This window comes from Epinephelus lanceolatus, chromosome 1 (genome assembly GCF_041903045.1).
Source record: "Epinephelus lanceolatus isolate andai-2023 chromosome 1, ASM4190304v1, whole genome shotgun sequence".
In the NCBI taxonomy this organism is placed as follows: domain Eukaryota; kingdom Metazoa; phylum Chordata; class Actinopteri; order Perciformes; family Serranidae; genus Epinephelus; species Epinephelus lanceolatus.
The window spans coordinates 35,337,501-35,354,511 of record NC_135734.1 but is presented as its reverse complement, the minus strand read 5'-3'; the positions used below and the strand labels follow the sequence as shown (position 1 = coordinate 35,354,511).

Below are 17,011 nucleotides of genomic sequence, written 5' to 3'. Positions count from 1 at the left end.
TCAACAGCCACATAAATCCTTGACAAACAGTAACTGCCTGTCAGAAATCAATGAAGGCGAAATGAAATTTCTGAATAAAAATGAAAGTCACATCCTTGATCTCTGCACAAACACACATGCGCAGAACACTGCCTGCTGTCAGGAGAGTGACAGTGTCCAGCAGACCAGACAGGGGTCTCTGCTCTGAGACTGTGCAGCCAACAGTTAGTCGCTCCTATCTCCCTGATGGACTGGTCTGGCCGGGCGTAACACAAGCCAGGTCTCTCTGCCTTTTCTCTGTCTGCTGCTCTCCTCACACACCTCCCTCCCTCCCTTCCTCCTTCCCAACACACTTTCCCCTGCAAGGTATTGCAGATGGGTAACACTGTTCCAAAAACTGTAACTCAACTCAAGTACAATGATGTGACATTTGCACTCTGCTGGGATCTGTGTTCCCACTGATGTCGGTGTTGTGTAACATGTAGGCACAGCATGAAAGACAGACAGCAGTTTCCCTCCTCTTCCCATATGTCTGGGATACTGTACAGCAGATGCACACGTCTTCTTTACCTATTTTCTTCTGCTCTGCTTGCCATGTGGAAAAACTGATTACTATCTGAGTAAATGACAGCTGAGCAAGATAAGCCACTTTTACACATGGAGCCAATCACGCTGCCGTGTTTACGTATCCGGCTGAAGTAGCAGTTCTTCGATGTTTGCACGTAAGTATTGCTTATAGAGGAAGGGATCTCTTCCCACATAGCATAATCACTCCAGGTGGATTTGACTTTTCTTCTGCTTGCCACAAGTGCAAGCAAATGGAGGGGGATTAGGGGTGAGTTGACAATGAAGAAACGACAGAAGGCTCCATGTTTTGGCTGCTAAACCTGGGGATGAAGCTGCTTTGGTGGGAAAAGTTTGCTGGGAAAAAACCCTCAGATGTCAGATAGCCACAGCCTCCTTTTTTAAAAAAATCTGCTGCTGCTACAGATGATGCCAAACGCTGAAAGTTGCCAGAGCGTTTTATGGGTTGATTTATGTGCTATATATGGAGTCAGAGAAACAGAAAAAAGCAAAGGGAACATTTGGACTACTTCTATTTAAATTATCCCCAAAACTGACCCCGTTAAAACTTCAACAACAAGACAACAAAAGTCTCCTCAGCAATCAGTATTTTGTCCATATGGCAGCAGAAGTTTTTGTGCGCTGAAAGGATGCGCACAGGCAAATTCATCCCTCCTACCTCAGAAGATAAGGATGAAGAGATAAGAGGAGAGGATGAGGCACCATCTGTACAGCACTACAGAGCAGCTCTGGGAATTAGGATGTAACAGACACACACACACATAAACGCACCATTTGCAAAAGCAAAAACACTCGCTCACAGTTAGAGATAAATGAATATATTCACTAAAAATACAGCCAGTAAAATGCAACACAAATCCTGCTCCTCTCTCCTACCTCCACTCTAGTAGAGTCCACTCTTCAGTCCTTTGAGAAAGTCAGCTGCGGCGGCTGGGTTTCGCTTTCTTATCCTTTCCTTTTTGTCTCTTTCTGTGACTCCACGCCTTCATATGTCAGGCATGTGTTTGCATTCCCACATATGTGAGCTCCAGTGTGGCGAAGGCCAGAGCCAGAGACACAGATGGCACCCAGATGGAGACAGATAACCGAGTAGACCAGCGCAGCGCTGCACTACACACACACACTCTCTCTGACTTTCTTTCTGTGTCTTTGTCGTTTCTCTTTCTCTCCCGCGAAGCTCTCTCTGTCTCACTGTCTCCGTCCCTCAGCTTGTCTCCGCAGGTGTATTAATTTTCTCCAACTCTATCTCTGTGTTTCTATCAGTGAATGTGGGTCCTCTCTCGTGCTTGCTCTCTCAAGCTCTGAGCCTCCCACCCTCTCTGTCTCTCTCTTTCGGCTCTGGCTCCTCCCCTGTTTTCCCACACACTGTCCTCTCCTCTGTTTTCATGGGCCGGGTGCTCTGGCGACGTCACAGCCCCCACCCCTCCTCCTCCTCCTCCCCACCCATTCACCCGTGGATCCTGGCCAATCATCCACTGCTGACTGGCTCTATTCAACCTGCATTCACCGGCAATGGCCCCTGCAATTAACATAACTAATTGCTTTGGCACCTAAAGGCTAAACAAGGGGCCGTGCCAAGAGAGACAAAAGTGTGTGTGCGTGCATCTGCATGTGTGTGAGTGAGGGAGGGGGTCCTTTGCAAACCCACTCCCTCCCCTCCACCCCTCCAAGAGAAGAGGGGATCTCCCTTTAAAATGTTTTTATACCACCCCCCCCCACTCCTTCCCGGCTCTTTCATTGATGCCCTCTTTTGTCTCAGCTCCTTAATGCGGCGCTCAACGCTGCCTCGCCAGCCAACCCATTGGGGACACTTGAGGATCATGAATGAGTTATTCTTCTCTCCTCTTCTGCGCTCTCATCCCCTGCGCTCCATCTTCACTGAGTTAAACTTAAATCACTGTCTGATTTATGCCCAGCCTCGCGCACAAGTGCTGCTGTCGACACAATGCAGGTTAAGATAATAGGGCCTGGCTGAGATCGGGCAGCCTGCGCGCTTCATTCACTCCTCCTGCCTTTTATTCCCTGCACCAGTTTACTTCTAGAAGAGCACAGAGGATGGTGCTCGGTTCATTGTGAGCCTGGTGTAAATAAGGCATTAATCTGTTTTTAATTAGACGACCGACAATTGAGAGAACATGATCAACGTGTGAGAATCCACAGGCACTTGGCTGCGCAAACAAACAAGCAAATGCTGTCAGATAAATACAAACAGTTCATTAGGAGAAGGTGTCGCCTCCTCTCTTTGCCCTTATGCACAACACACTTAAACAGCACAGAATAACTGAAAGTCAAATCCTTTTTTTGTTCTGCCCTGAAGAACACAGGTAAAATCCACACTGGTGTCACATCTAATGGTTTCTAAATAAGCACAGAAAGGCTTATTGTGCGTTACTACATTTCCACTGGTTGTCAAAAACTAGATATGGACTGAATAATCACCCATAATAACCTCTATCTCCCCTCCTCTCTCCTTGCAGGCCTGTTTTATTCAGGGTGCATCTGGTCAGCCAGCAGGCTCAGAGGCAGGGCCAGGTGGCTGCGAGAGAGGGAGGGAGGGAGGGGGTGGAAAGATGGAGAAACGAGGAAGGCCTTGCATACTGTAACCCACATGCTATTGTAGCAAATAGTAGGTGGTGAGCTGCAACCGACACCGCGGATGGATAAAGGCTACCAGCAGATTTAGATTAAAATCCAGGTGCAGTGGCAGGCAGGTGGCACATCACAGAGCATGCTCACTGGAGTCATGAGCTATCACATGTCTGATTTTACCTCATTTCTACACAAAGCTATATGGGAGTTTACATGGAGTATGAGGTTTCTGCACAGTAGTGGCAAACTTGTTCAGTATATTAATAAGATAAGCCATATAATTTCAACAGACCACAGAATCAATTCACCAACAGGTTTTCTATTAAGTACTGCGATCTTGTTTAATTTTGTACCACCACCTGTCACATGCCTTACTAGTAAAGCATCTTATTTTAAAACAGAACAAAGGCTGAGGCTGCAACTAACAATTTATTTTCATTGTCAGTTCACGAAAACTAAATGTTCTCTATTTGTTAGATTACATTACATCAAACTGACCTCAGAGAACTAGCGGCAACAAAAGCCTGATGCTGCATTGCCTCACATTGCTGTGTCTCGGCCAAAAAGTTGCACATAAACACACCACAAAGACTTCAACCGACGGTCAACTAACACATATGTTCTGCGCTTGCGTGGGAGAAAATGACTCTCCACATCAGCAGACGGCGGTGTCTGTAATCATCATACACCAAACGACCGTCTTGATGCTAGTTAGCCAGTTAGCACATTACCAACAAAATCCAATGTTGACAGAACTGAGCATATTTACAGTGCACCAGTCAACAGTAACAGAAACCATCAGGAAACGTTTCTGCTGAAGAGCTTAATCGCTGAAGAAAATGTATCTTTCCATATGTAACAAGGTTTTTTGATCTCACTCCCTTTGGACTTTAGTTCTTTTACTTTCCTTACATCCATTTCTTTTCTCGAGCACTGAGCTAAACTGCCAATCAGAGTGACGTAATTCATCGATGGGCTCAGCATTGGCCGATGTCAATTCAATAGCTAAATCGGCAGGAAGAGGGCCAACAGTGCGGGACATACCACAGCCCAACATTGACTGCGACATCAGCTTGGTGTGTCGTAGCCCTAACACTCTGTAGACAGTAACACTGATAAATGTAGGGTTGCTTTCGGTCTTGACGCCACTTAAAACCAAGCAAAGTTTTTCAGCCAAAATATCTGTACAGAAATTAAAAAAAAAAAGATTTTGTGGGTTGTTTTCACACCCCTGCAAAACATTTGTTATTCTGACAGACCTTGATAACGTTGCGGAAATGTATGTTTGACCAATGAAATCCTTTGTTGCAACTGCTGTGAAAGTGAGCCTACTCAGGGCAACAAAAAAGTTTATCTTGGGTGTGTAGATACAATGGAAAACAAAGAAGATATGGCAGAAGAAATGACGACTTCTTCTCTTTAAGGTGTAAAATTCGGAGGTCCTGCACCCACCAAAAGTTTGCTTGCCCATGAGCCCTTAAAGATTTGGCATTCCTAAATTTATTGCCGGTACAATAACTTAAACCGCTGACGAGATAGAGGACAAGCTCAGCTTCAGTCAACGGCGGCAGGGCTTTTAAATCCCGAGTCCAGTCTCCGTGCTCATACGGGTCCACTCCACCTATTTTCTGGATTTTGTCAAGCCGAGCCTTTGGAACAGGGTCCAGCTTGTCTCGGTACTGTCCGACACACTTTTCCTCTGCCCGGTCCATTTAAATCTCTCGCTTTATGTCTCTCTCCCGGTGCAACGCAATGTAAACAAAACAATCTGCCCGTAAAAATGGTGCTGGTTACACACAATGCATTGCGAAGTCACGTGCCCTTTTGAGCCCTATATCCTTTGAACCGCATATGAGCCTCCATGTCATAGCTAGCTTGAGCCAAAACGAGGGAACGTCTTATCAATATGGCGTCTCAGCAACCAGTATTATATGACAAACACCACCATGACTATCTCAACAACCAAATAAAAGACAATATATGGCCTGAGATCGCCCATCAGCTGAGTTACAATGACGACGGTAATGTTGCTGATATGCACTTGCTAATGTTACGCTGGTTACAGAATGGGGATAGCCACAGCAACTAGCATTAGCACCAGATCTTTTTATTTCTTGTGTGGATAACGTTAGACACAAGGAACCACTTTTCTTACCCTACTTGTTGTCATCAGAAAGGTACTTATGGCCCCTTTCACATCTTCAAAAGCCTCTCACAGTACTTTCGAAGTACATTGGCTTTGAATCTCAGCACGGCTGCTTTTGAGAAGATCCCAAACAAGGGGAGTAAACGATACCGTGCACACAATAGTATGTATGCATACTGTACGGCTTCCTTTTGCTGTAGCAGCTCAATCCTCACACAGCTGTTTGCCATTGTGTGTATGTGTGTGAGATAAAGAGAGAGAGAGCGCTACAGAGCAAGAGAGTATGCAGCATCTGTTTCTGTTCACACGCTCCCTCGCCAAACTTCCACTTTTAGAAAAAGTAAACAGCATTTTTTAGAGAGGGAAGAAAAAAAGAGGAGGAGGAGGACAAGAGGGAATATGGGATTTTGAGACTTGGTGATTGAGTAAACGAGATAGGAACCACCATAGTCAGAACGTGAACTCCCTATGTATGTTCGTGCATTAAAAATTGCAAAGGAAATAATGTTTTGTGTGAGTATATGCCTTAATCCACATGCATTTACATTGTTTTTTTAATGAAGTAAGTTGTGTAAAATCTAGCTTAAAGACGTTTTCAAAGTACTGCTTAATATCATCAAATGGTTTCCACACAGGAAGTAAAAGTATAGTGACCTCAGCCATATGACCAAGCACCAAGAAAACAAATGTGTAAGCGACCACAAACTCCATCCATTCACTTACAACACAGCACTTACACTCCTGAATCACTGGATTCACACGCGCCTCAGTGAAAACAGTGTTTTCTGAGGTTCAGGGTTTTCTGGTTTTTGTAACCACTGCTCATACAGCAAGTTTTACATTAGCAAACTATAACTATAAAAATGAAAGGATGTTTTGCTGCCTCTTGCAGCAGCTGGAGTCTGAGAAAAATAACTCAATTCACTGGGCCAACTGCCGGCAACTTTTAAGGTGGAATTTTTACTTGTTATGTTTCTCAATGCATGAATCACGACATGAATCCATCAGCACACCTTAAATTTCACTGTGACAACTTTGACGATTACTTTAGTTGGGTTTTTTTTTGTCTCTGTTGGATGACACAGACATTTTCTTCAAACGTTGACAAATATATTAATTTCAATTGGCTTATGTGAACTGCTTGTGTTCTAATCCTCACTTGGAGAAAAAAAAGCATTGCGGAGTGTTGTTCCTGTGGACTTTGGCTGCCTCTGCTTGCCTGAGAAGGACTTAATGCACAAACCCGCTATTTCTGAATATCCCATTGGGAGAGACTCTCACTGCAGCCTGTTCTACTTTGTTCTGAAAATGTCTGCGTTCAACTTTGTTCTGCAGACAATAAACAAGGTGCAGACGTTCCATCTCTGAGGAAATACAGTGAGTCCTGGACGGAGTAGTGAGTGACAACAACCCTGCCCACATTTGAGAGTATTGTGGTGGAAACGCTAAGCGGACCTAGAGTCTGGGTACCATGTCTGAAGGGTGACTTTTGATTCCAAAGGTTCCATACCGAAAGTGTCTGGTGGAAACGGTGGTTTCGTTATCCACGTCCCCCTTTCTTATTTTTTTTTACAGCCAATCTAAAGGACTTTTCAATTGCCGGCTTACGTGACTCAGAATTGACTGAGTTTTGAGGAATTTTGTGGGAACTTGCTGAAGCAGTTTTGGTGATACTGAGCATCGCTGACATGCTAATCTCCTTACACACTGGCTAATGTTTAAGACACCTGATTATTAGGAGCGTAACGATTCTGACACTGAGACCAAAAAAGTGACACAAATGTCCAAGGAAAGGTTAGATGAATTTCTGGGCATAAACTTGGACTATGAGATCACCTTTCTAAGTTGACTAAAAGTGAATATATAACCATTTTCTGATTTCAACCTAATTTTTACATTGTTTATGCAAAGTATGCTAATAAGGAAGGGTTGCATGACTGCACCATAGCAATAAATAATTTCTGGACATCACAAACATGGACTCGGACTCTTAGATCACCTTTCCAAGTAACCAGAAGCAAAATTATAGCCATTTCCATTTTTCCCTAATTCATTAGCTCATTATACTAATAAAAAAAATTACCCAACATTCAACTCTTGACAACCAAGCTTCATCTCAGCTGCTTAGCTGACAGATCATATTCTAATCATAAATGTTCAAAGGAAACAACACTGCTGAGTTTCATATGGGCCATACAGGGATTTTAGTAGATTTCTAGTATCCTATGTGTGCATGCGAGTATTAGATTGGATAACATAATGTCTTCAGATGACCACATCCACTCTGCCAGTTGGTCCGGTGAATAAAGAACCCCACATTTTTCGCTAAAGACAACAAGACTTTTCCCAGTCTGTCCCCACTGAATTGCAAACCCATGAGCCTGGTCTCGTATGGACATCCAAATCCATGTTTTCATCAGCAGTCTTCCACTGTAGCTAACATCAAGATGGAAACTGAGAAATGTGAGATATCCTCAGACGAAACAAGGTCTCTTGGGCAACGGTCCACATCAGTTAGGTGTTGAGGAAAACAGAAACTCTGCCTCCAACGCACACCGTGCAACTGGAATCACATTGACTTTCATGAGGCAACACAACTCACACATGGTGAGAGCATTTTGTTCTCAGCGTTCACTGAGGGGTTTGAAAAGGGTAATCTGGCTGATGGGATGTCACTGCGAGAGCTGCTGCCAGATCAGTGTGAAACGATGACAGAGATTTTCATGAGTTTAAAAAAAAACCTGTGCTGGGGCTTTGTTATCTTTTCCCCAGACACAGCTTCCTACAGAAGCTTTCTCACTTCACAGTGTGTTAAGTCAGTCTTTGTGAGATTGTGTGTGCATGTGGTGCATGTGTCTGCGATGTGAATATGGTGTTATCAGTTATCGAGCTCATCTGTGGTCATACAGTGTGGAGAATGAGCCAGAACAGCTCATTCTAGAGATCGCCATGCTGTACCGCCATGTTTCTACAGGAGCCAAAAACAGACAAACTAAACACTGGCTCTAGATAGGGCCACTCTCGTTTTTGCATCAGCCACCGTAGTAACCAGCTCCACCACGATGAGCCGAACAGCATTGGAAAACATGTGTTTTTACTGGTTTAAATCACAGAGCCCATGTGTTTTAGAGAGGAAGAGACCTCTGCAGATAATTCAGCTCCCAGTAAGTGGCAAATGGACTGCACTTGTGTAGCGCCTTTCTAGTCTTCAGACCACTCAAAGCCCTTTTTACATTATGTCACATTCACCTATTGACACATTAGTGGCAGAGGCTACCATACATGGTGCCACCTGCTCCTCAGTAACCATTCATACACTCCCACACACCGATGGATCAGCCATCAGGAGCAGTTCAGGGTTCAGTACCTTGCCCAAGGATGCTTCAACATGCGGACTGGAGGAGCCGGGGATCGTACAGCAGATCTTTCAATTAGTGGACGACCTGCTCTATCTCTAAGCCACAGCCGCCCCCAGAAAACCTCCCAAATGTCTGGATCTTACGTTATCAGAGTAAAAAAGGGAACACATATTAGCAGGTGCTGGGCTAGCGGCCCATTTGAGATGAGCCAAACAATGAAGAAGAAACACTGATATGTAACACATAAGTACCTAGAAAGATAAAGGGTTTTACCTGTTTTAATCACATGGTCTGTTTGTTTTGGATAATTCGGCTACTGGTTTAAACACTGAAGGAATCCTAACCGGGAGTTAAAGCTTGGTACATAGGAGAAGTTTCAACTGGTTGCAATCTGCAATCCTCCCCGCAAGATGCCATCAAATCCTACACACTGCTCCTTAAAATCACTGGTTTGCTTGGTCAGTGGTTCCAAACTGGTGGGTCTCGGATCCGATCTGAATGGGCCGCAAGTGACTTACAAACATGTTAAGTTTGTAAAAAACACCCTTTATTTCTAAGTCCAGTGAATTTCCAGCACAGAGCTTTTATTTTTTAGCACCGTTTCCTAAGGTAGAGTGAGTGACTAACGGACAGTTACTTGACAAAGACAGCAAACTAGCTAGCATCATGGCCAAACGCAAGGTAGACGCTGATTGTATCAAAGTTTGTGGACCTTGAACTAATGACTAAGGAGAAATCTGGAAACCGTGGCTGAACCAGTTGGGAACCACTGTGCTAGGATGTATAACCGACTGGACGACTGGTATCAACAGTATGCAACACAGCAAGAAACACCACCAAGAGACACCTGCAAACACTAAATAGCAGCTACGGAACATTGGGCTAGTATGTCGGGGCCCCTTGTAAAACTGCCACATACGCGGATGTCTCTCCGTCTGTCTCCTCTCCTCCTCTCTCTTTCTGGCTATCTGATAAATATGCCTATTTTGGGTAATTATCGATATTGTTGCTATTTTTACCACCAAGTCTCATCATTGTTGTCTCTCTAACCATTTTACCAGCATGGCTCCCCTCCCCCTCCTCGCCCTCTTCCCCTCTGTCTCATCACTGTTCAGACTCCTGATGTTTGCTAATCTGATGCAGCCATAGATTTCCCTGTCTGATCTCGCATGGCTGCATTTTCCATTACATCTTCTACAGCATATTTATCTAATAGGGACACGTCATTTTCCAGGTCCACGTCTGGAGGACCATTTACTGTCAAAAAAAAAAACATGACAACAACAAAAAAAACAACACAGTTAGCGATAAAATAAGAAGCTTCTCGGTAGTAATGAAGGCTAAAGTGAGGGCCATTTTCTCTCTGTCTGCAGGGTCAGATGAATGATAGGGTTTTACTGTATGTGTTGGTTCTGGACAGTAAACTTTAAGTAGTACTGGATGGCGAGGGAAAGGATGAGGTTCCCGGAACATCACCCACAGACACACACAGACACACACACACAGACACACACACACAGACACACACACACTTTTGCTTCGACTTCAACGTTCTCAAATACCAAAGGAACAAAAAAACATTTAAATCTATTCCTCTTCCACTTTCAGTCAAAGCGGCCCTGTGGAGTTAACTTGTAAACAAACAAAAGTTGTGTTTACATCCAGTGTTACTCACCAAAGCACACTGTGTGTATCCTTGAGTTCTGACAAACTTTCCTCACAAATAAATACAAATAAATCCAGCACTGTTTACATCCATGTTTACTAGATTGTAGTCTTCTTCTTTCCTGTCTTTTCTGGCACACTGCTGCGTATGTTGGCATGTTGCTGCCATCTTGACCTGTGGAGTAGTGTAACACCATTCAACGGTGTACAGTGTCTGTCTTCGAGCGCATGCACAAGATAAACAAAATAGGGAGCCATTCACCGAAAAAGAGGTGCATTGAGCTACTGGAGGTCTGAGGATCTGTGTCCATGAAGCATTTTGATCTGGCAGGAAAGTGCTGGCAAGGCGACGGACAAGAGCTGTGCACGGGTTTCCAGCAAGGTTATAACATGAAGGGTGATGAAAGCATTCACAAGCAAGATTCAGTTTCTGGTAAGGCTGCTCCTAGTTGACCAATAGTTGTCATTTAGAGCCATTAGTTGACTAGTTGCCTGCATGTTTACAATATTAATGTAATAATTAAATGATATATTTTGGGTGGGGCAACACAATGGTTTGAGTTGAAGGTGTGAGAAAGAATAGTATCAGTAACATTGTTAACACTGTGCTACATTACAGAGAAATACCAAACCGTACTAATGAACCTTCATTAATATAGGCCTATATTTTATCTACAAGTGCACGTCACACACTGAGCGAGCCGCCTGTTAATGACGCTGTCGGCAAAGCAGTAATGATTGTGCTAAGTGGCTAATGGGTATGTAGCTACTGACATGTTTCAGATGATACGTCATGTTTGTAGTCGACCAATGAAGATGAGTTTACATATCACCTTGGGTTCGTCCTTCACCTTCTCAAAATGATCCCACACTTTGGATTTCCTGCCCGACATGTTATTAACTAGCCTGTGGAATAACCGCAGGTACCAGCCCTGGAATTTGGGGGCCATACACATGCTGCGTCTTTATCTGCTTGGAATCTGCTGAGCGTGTGTCCTGTGTCTGTTCTTTTCAAATTAAAATCCCACACAGTCCAGTCATATAGGTTTTGATTTATTTTGACAAGGTGCAGCTCCTAATAGAGTTTCACATTTGTTTTATTTTTCTTCGACTAAGCGACCGATGAAACCTTGCCTACTAATGACGTTTCTGGTCGACAAACGTTTGGTCGACTAATGGGGGGCGGCCCTAGTTTGTGGTCAGTCTGCTCCCACAAATAAGCTTGTCTGTCCTTGCTGTGATAGTATCTGTGTGGATAGACAGACACTGCCAGTACAAGCTTCACCTCCAGTTTCTTGGTTACCAGGGTGATGAGTCCTGCCCCATCTATTATATGATCTGTTGCCTGAAAAGGAGAGACAGTGACACCTGCACCTTTCTGAAAAGTTAAGAGATTGTCAACTAGAACCACTCAGCACAGCTGCACAAAAAGTCAGAGTGCTCTGAAAAAAAGATACTGGGAGCAGCAACATGTGGCGTCACACACTCTCTCCTCATTGGGAACAATTTAAAAAAGACTCAGGCACTCAGAAAAAAACTTTAAATGGACACTCAGCCTAAAACTACATGGGGAACCTTTAAATGGCAGTTGGCAAACCACGAAATGGTTCTGGTAAGCAACCACTTCACAAACATTAAATAAAATGTGTTATTAATATCATAAACATGCCTGATGGCTGAGTTGCCAAAGCAAAGCTTCTAATTCTGTGCCCTCTCTGTTGTCACTTGGTTCAAAATAGCTAATCATTGGTTTTGTGTGGAGATATCTGCTTCTGTGGTCATACGCCTGGACAACATTAAAAAGTCTGATGTGCCTTGGATAGCAAATAGCATTTCATGACACTGAATTAAATACATGTTTCAAGACCTGGTAATGATCTAAAATAAACACAGACATGGATGGATAGTCAACATAAAGTTAAAGGCAGTCTTAACTGGCACAATTATGCCTCACTTTCTGGTATTAGCAGATGTAAGGAGAGCTGAGTCTGAGGACAGTGAAGATGGGGTCGGTGTGAATTGAAAGGATGGAGCCTTTGCTGCGTTCCATTTACCTCAGAGGTCAGATTTTGGAGCTGGGAATGACATCACACCCGAGTTGACCACGCTCCAGTACAACAAGTGGGAAAACCAAGATGTTGTTAGCAATACCAGTTCTAGCTAGATTAGCCAGTATTAGCAATACCTGTTGATGACGCATTACTCTCTATATTGTAAATTAAACACAGTAGCATCATGTCCAAGGAAAGAAGTTGGATGTACGTATGTCTTTTTTAATGAGACACAAATGCAGTATAATACTGCAGTTTTCACTACTATTGATGCCCAGAGCAGCCATATTGGATTTTGAGGTTGGGGTTGGTGAGGTTCCTCTGATTTACTGAGTCAGAAATCCGACTTCAAGGGGCGTTCCAGGTATAATTTCTGCCTGGAAATACGGAAAATCCAACTTCCCTGTGCAACTGGAACGCAACATTAGTACAGCTTGTACGTCACTGATGTCTCACGTTGTATTTGAAATTTTGGATAAAACATTTGTTAAGCCAGTCTTCTGAATATTTTTGAAACCTTCACTGATTTAACTGGCTTGCAGTTCTTCTCTTCTTTTGGCTGATGCAATGCTATATTTATTGGTGCATCAATACCATCAACTGTATTAATTACATTTGCATTCTCATACGCATGCTGGCAGTACACAAGATAAAAATAAAACAGGCTATTTAAAGCATGAGTCCATAGCATCACTACTAAGTAAAAGTAAGAAAGTAAAATGTATTTATATAATGCTTTTCGTCACGTGCATTCGTCAAGTGCTTCACACGGGCAATATACATGAAGAAAGTACTACGTGAGCCATGTAGCACAGCTAGCAAACACAAAAAGAAGAATTCACACTACACAACAACAATACACAAAATTGGAAAAATACAGCTCTGGTACATACAAGTTACCCAAACGCCTGTCTAAACAAGTGTCTTTGGCTGGCTTTTAAAAGAAACCACAGAGTCAGAAGATCGTAAGGGAGCATGCGGAGCATTCCAAAGTTTAGGTGCTATGGCCACAAGCTCGATCACCACGTGTCTTAAGGCGAGTGCGAGGGACAGACTACACATGTAGCGCATTTGATTGAAGAGTTCAGGCTGAAGAATACGGGTGAAGTAGTTCAGCTACGTAAGAGGGAGCCTGACTGTAATGCCAAGTCAAAAACCAGGCTGGAAATCTGCGATCACCTGGCCAATGCCCTGATGGGAGTAAACAAGGAAGCAGCCCCAAGTGGTCTTGTAAAGAAGCAGACTGGGGTGGTGGACTTTCCCCCAGGACTTTCCTCTGGAGTTGCGTGTTCGGAACCATGTAAACTTTGAGTCACTTTAAGGTACGTCCTCACCATGTTTTTCCTCCTTAACCTAACCCCAGTAACTTTAATGGCCTTTAACCTCCATAACTTTATGTTAATTATGTAACTGCATGCTGAGGATGTAACATTATTCATGGGGAACTAATTCATGGGATATCATAGGAATCGTTCTATGAGAATACCTTACAAAAACTTAACTTGCAGACAAACAAAAGCACATCAGCCATGATTGTGTAAGGCATCACACTCTTTTCAGCATTCTTTCAAATGTATTAACTTTTTAGGTCATTTCGGACAACATGTTTGTTTTTGTTGGTCAACAATGGTTGCGTAGTTCGGATGGAAGGCCATAAACAAGGAAACACATTTAAATGATCTGCTTTGGTTTTCTGGCCATGGCCTCAGTCCTCAAAACTTTATTGGTTCCCTGAAGACTCATTCACAGCTCATCCCAAGGACATTAAAAACAAATGGGTGGCTGGTCAGAAGGGGGGTCCCACAGTGCTCCGACACAATTCAACCATCGACTGGTACTTTACCCCCTCCTGACATCCCACCAGCCCAAACACGCCTCACCCCTCCCCTCCTTCCCCACAGTCCACTGACCCGCCCTTGCCCCCCTCCTCCGTCCGTCCATTCCACTTTGACTATTGTGCCCTCCTTTTCAGGCATCCTCATATCACCCAAAACAAATGGGTCCCGTATTTTCCCCTTCTCTCCTCCCCCTCCTTTCTCTTATTTTCTCCCTCTCTTTCTCCCCTTCACTCGGTGCCGATGAAAGGCAGGCATTGAGCCGGCAGTGGCATTCCAAAACCTCAGGCCTCGGCTCCACTGTGTCTGGCTATTCAACACTGCTGGGAGCCATTAGTTTAAGTAAGGTCTGACCCGCCTACTCACCCACGGAAAACCCTCAGATCTCCTATTACACTCCGCGCACAGAGGGGAGACACACGGCTGCTCTTGGGGTGCAACGGGTGTGTGTGGATGTGTGTGTAAACACAAGACAGGAGCAAATAGAGATGAGTAAATATAAGAAGTGCGGGTTTGAGAAAGACGGAGACATGCATGTGTGAGAGTGTGTTTATGAGCAAGAGGGAAAGTGAGTGAGAAGGTGTTTGTGTGTTGGTATGAGGGAGAGACAGAGCGAGAGAGTGGCTGTATGTGTGCTTAAAATTTATGAGCGGTGGGTCTCATGCTCACTTGGCTGCATCTTCCTGAAGTTTCCACGCAGGGAGGCCAAGTGCGTAGCCAGACGCCAAACCCTTCTCACCAATAACTCCCCTTAAACGATATTCAACAACCAACACACTTTTCGAAGTCTCTCCAGCCGCTCTCTTGTTTAACTAATGTACCAGATACGCTGTCGGGGATATCCATCTATGGCACTCACAGTTAAAACCTTAAATGCGGCAATTTGGCTAATTGGAAAATGATACAGCGGATCAGAACTTGCCAGCCTCACCCAACTGCTGGCACATAAAAATGAATAGTGCTCATAAACAACTCCATGTTTGGGAGAAGTCGTGTGTTAAAAGAGCGGGCGCTTGCTAAGATGTGGACGGGCCCACACACAGACGTAACACATACAGCCAGTAACTACGCATTGGACATTCCTCTAAGTACAACAGGCTTTATTATAGTGACAGTACTGTGTATTGTTCACAGCTGCTGGCCAGTAAAAGATTATTGACTTTGCCACCTTTTTTATAGGGAATTAATCATGGTCCAAAACTAAAAACTCAATTACATCATTTATGACTTAATAGAAGTCTTTGTTGAGACTGCCACCTCATGAAGCTAATACCTTCTTGTTCCCTCTGTCACTACACCCACTAACACAACACATACATTTTGCCCCAGGATTTAGATATTAAAGAATTAGACCAAATAAAAAACATAACTAAATTATGAGAGTAAACATGACTCATAACCGAGTTATCAAACTGCTCAGATTTAGCAGCCTGCCTTGAACGTGTTTTGCATTTATTGAGGGAAAAGTCTTAAAATAGAGGAGCCACATATAATTTCACAGAACACAACAGCATGAATAAATTTCTACTTTCAATGTGACAATAAATTGACGTACATGCTGTGTCAAGGTTCACAACACCTCCCACTCCTGTCAAAGCTGTCACACTGAGCTGCTTTAATTAAAAGCACATCCCCACCAGGGCCATTCACACTAACACGTTTTTCAAACGCAGTTTTAAAATGAAACATTCTCCTTCTACAAAAGTGTTTTGGCACCGTTTCAGATTCTCCATTCATACCAACACACATGAAAATGCATATCACACCACCTGGGCAGGTGCGTGTAAACAGGCAGCAGACTATCTACTCTGTGGTTAGTTGCTTAGTTACATTTCTTTGCTTGGACCAACAGTGAGTTGGAACTGAAAGTAAAACGCAGAGTTGAAGCAGTCAAAGTCGTTGCAAATCAGTGACATATCAAGGCCCAGACACACCACACCGACATGAAGTGGAAGTGGCCACGAAGGCCACTGGGCCAAAAAGTTGCATCAGAACACACCGCAAAGACTACAACCAACAGCCAGCTAGCAACTATGTTCTGCGTCCGCTTGAGAGGAAATAACTTAACATACCAGCAGGCCGCAGTCGTCTGTCATTAGAAAAGGGAAACCAGAAGACATACAGAACGATTTCAAGATGCTAGTTAGCCAGTTAGCCCATTAACAACACAACCCGATGTTGAAAGACCAAATTATATTCACAATCATGAACCATTTCTGCTAAAGAGCTCAATGGCTAAAAATGAATCTTGAATAATAAAAAGTTTGCTTTGATCTCTCAACCTCTTGACTTTAATCGTGTTTGCTTTCCTTGATTCTGGGGGGAGAGGGGCTGACATGTAGCAGAGGGCGGGTTTGAGTTGGACTCAAACCCGGGCTGCTGCTAAGGACTAGGGGTGGTTGATTTATTGAATATACTCATTGTATCGCGGCCTGTTCCACGTATATAAATTCTATATCGCGAACACTGAGTAAAAGCCATCACATCATTTTGTTTTTTTTAGGACAATGGCATATGACTTACTTTGGTGTTTTGGCTCTCTTCCTCACACAGAAGTCTCATGAACACAAAATGTCACACGCACTCCTCCACCCATCCAAACCAGTCTCTGCTGACTGACAGTATGAGCATGATGCTTTTTTAATTTTTTACCAACAGGGCTCCAGACTGCGACTGTTCAGTCACATTTTGCTACCATGGAGCACCAATGCCATAATAATAATTTGACTTGAGAGCAGTTAGTTTGTTTCCAGCTCACAGTGAATAAATCTCCACATTTATCAGTGTCATGGCAATACTTTG

General features: G+C 43.7%; 1 protein-coding gene across 2 annotated transcripts in view; it reads right to left on the bottom strand.

Annotated features, from left to right (window-relative positions):
- Window positions 1–17,011, bottom strand: part of cbfa2t2 (CBFA2/RUNX1 partner transcriptional co-repressor 2) — a 51,653-nt gene that overhangs the window by 25,456 nt on the left and 9,186 nt on the right. Inside the window, exon 1 of one of the 2 annotated variants that reach the window (XM_033627613.2) lies at window positions 1,441–1,875. The exons of the other annotated variant lie outside the window; for it this stretch is intronic. The gene's annotated coding sequence lies outside the window, so the exon portion shown is untranslated. Of the gene's footprint in view, window positions 1–1,440; window positions 1,876–17,011 lie in introns of those variants that run through there. 2 annotated transcript variants of the gene reach the window in all.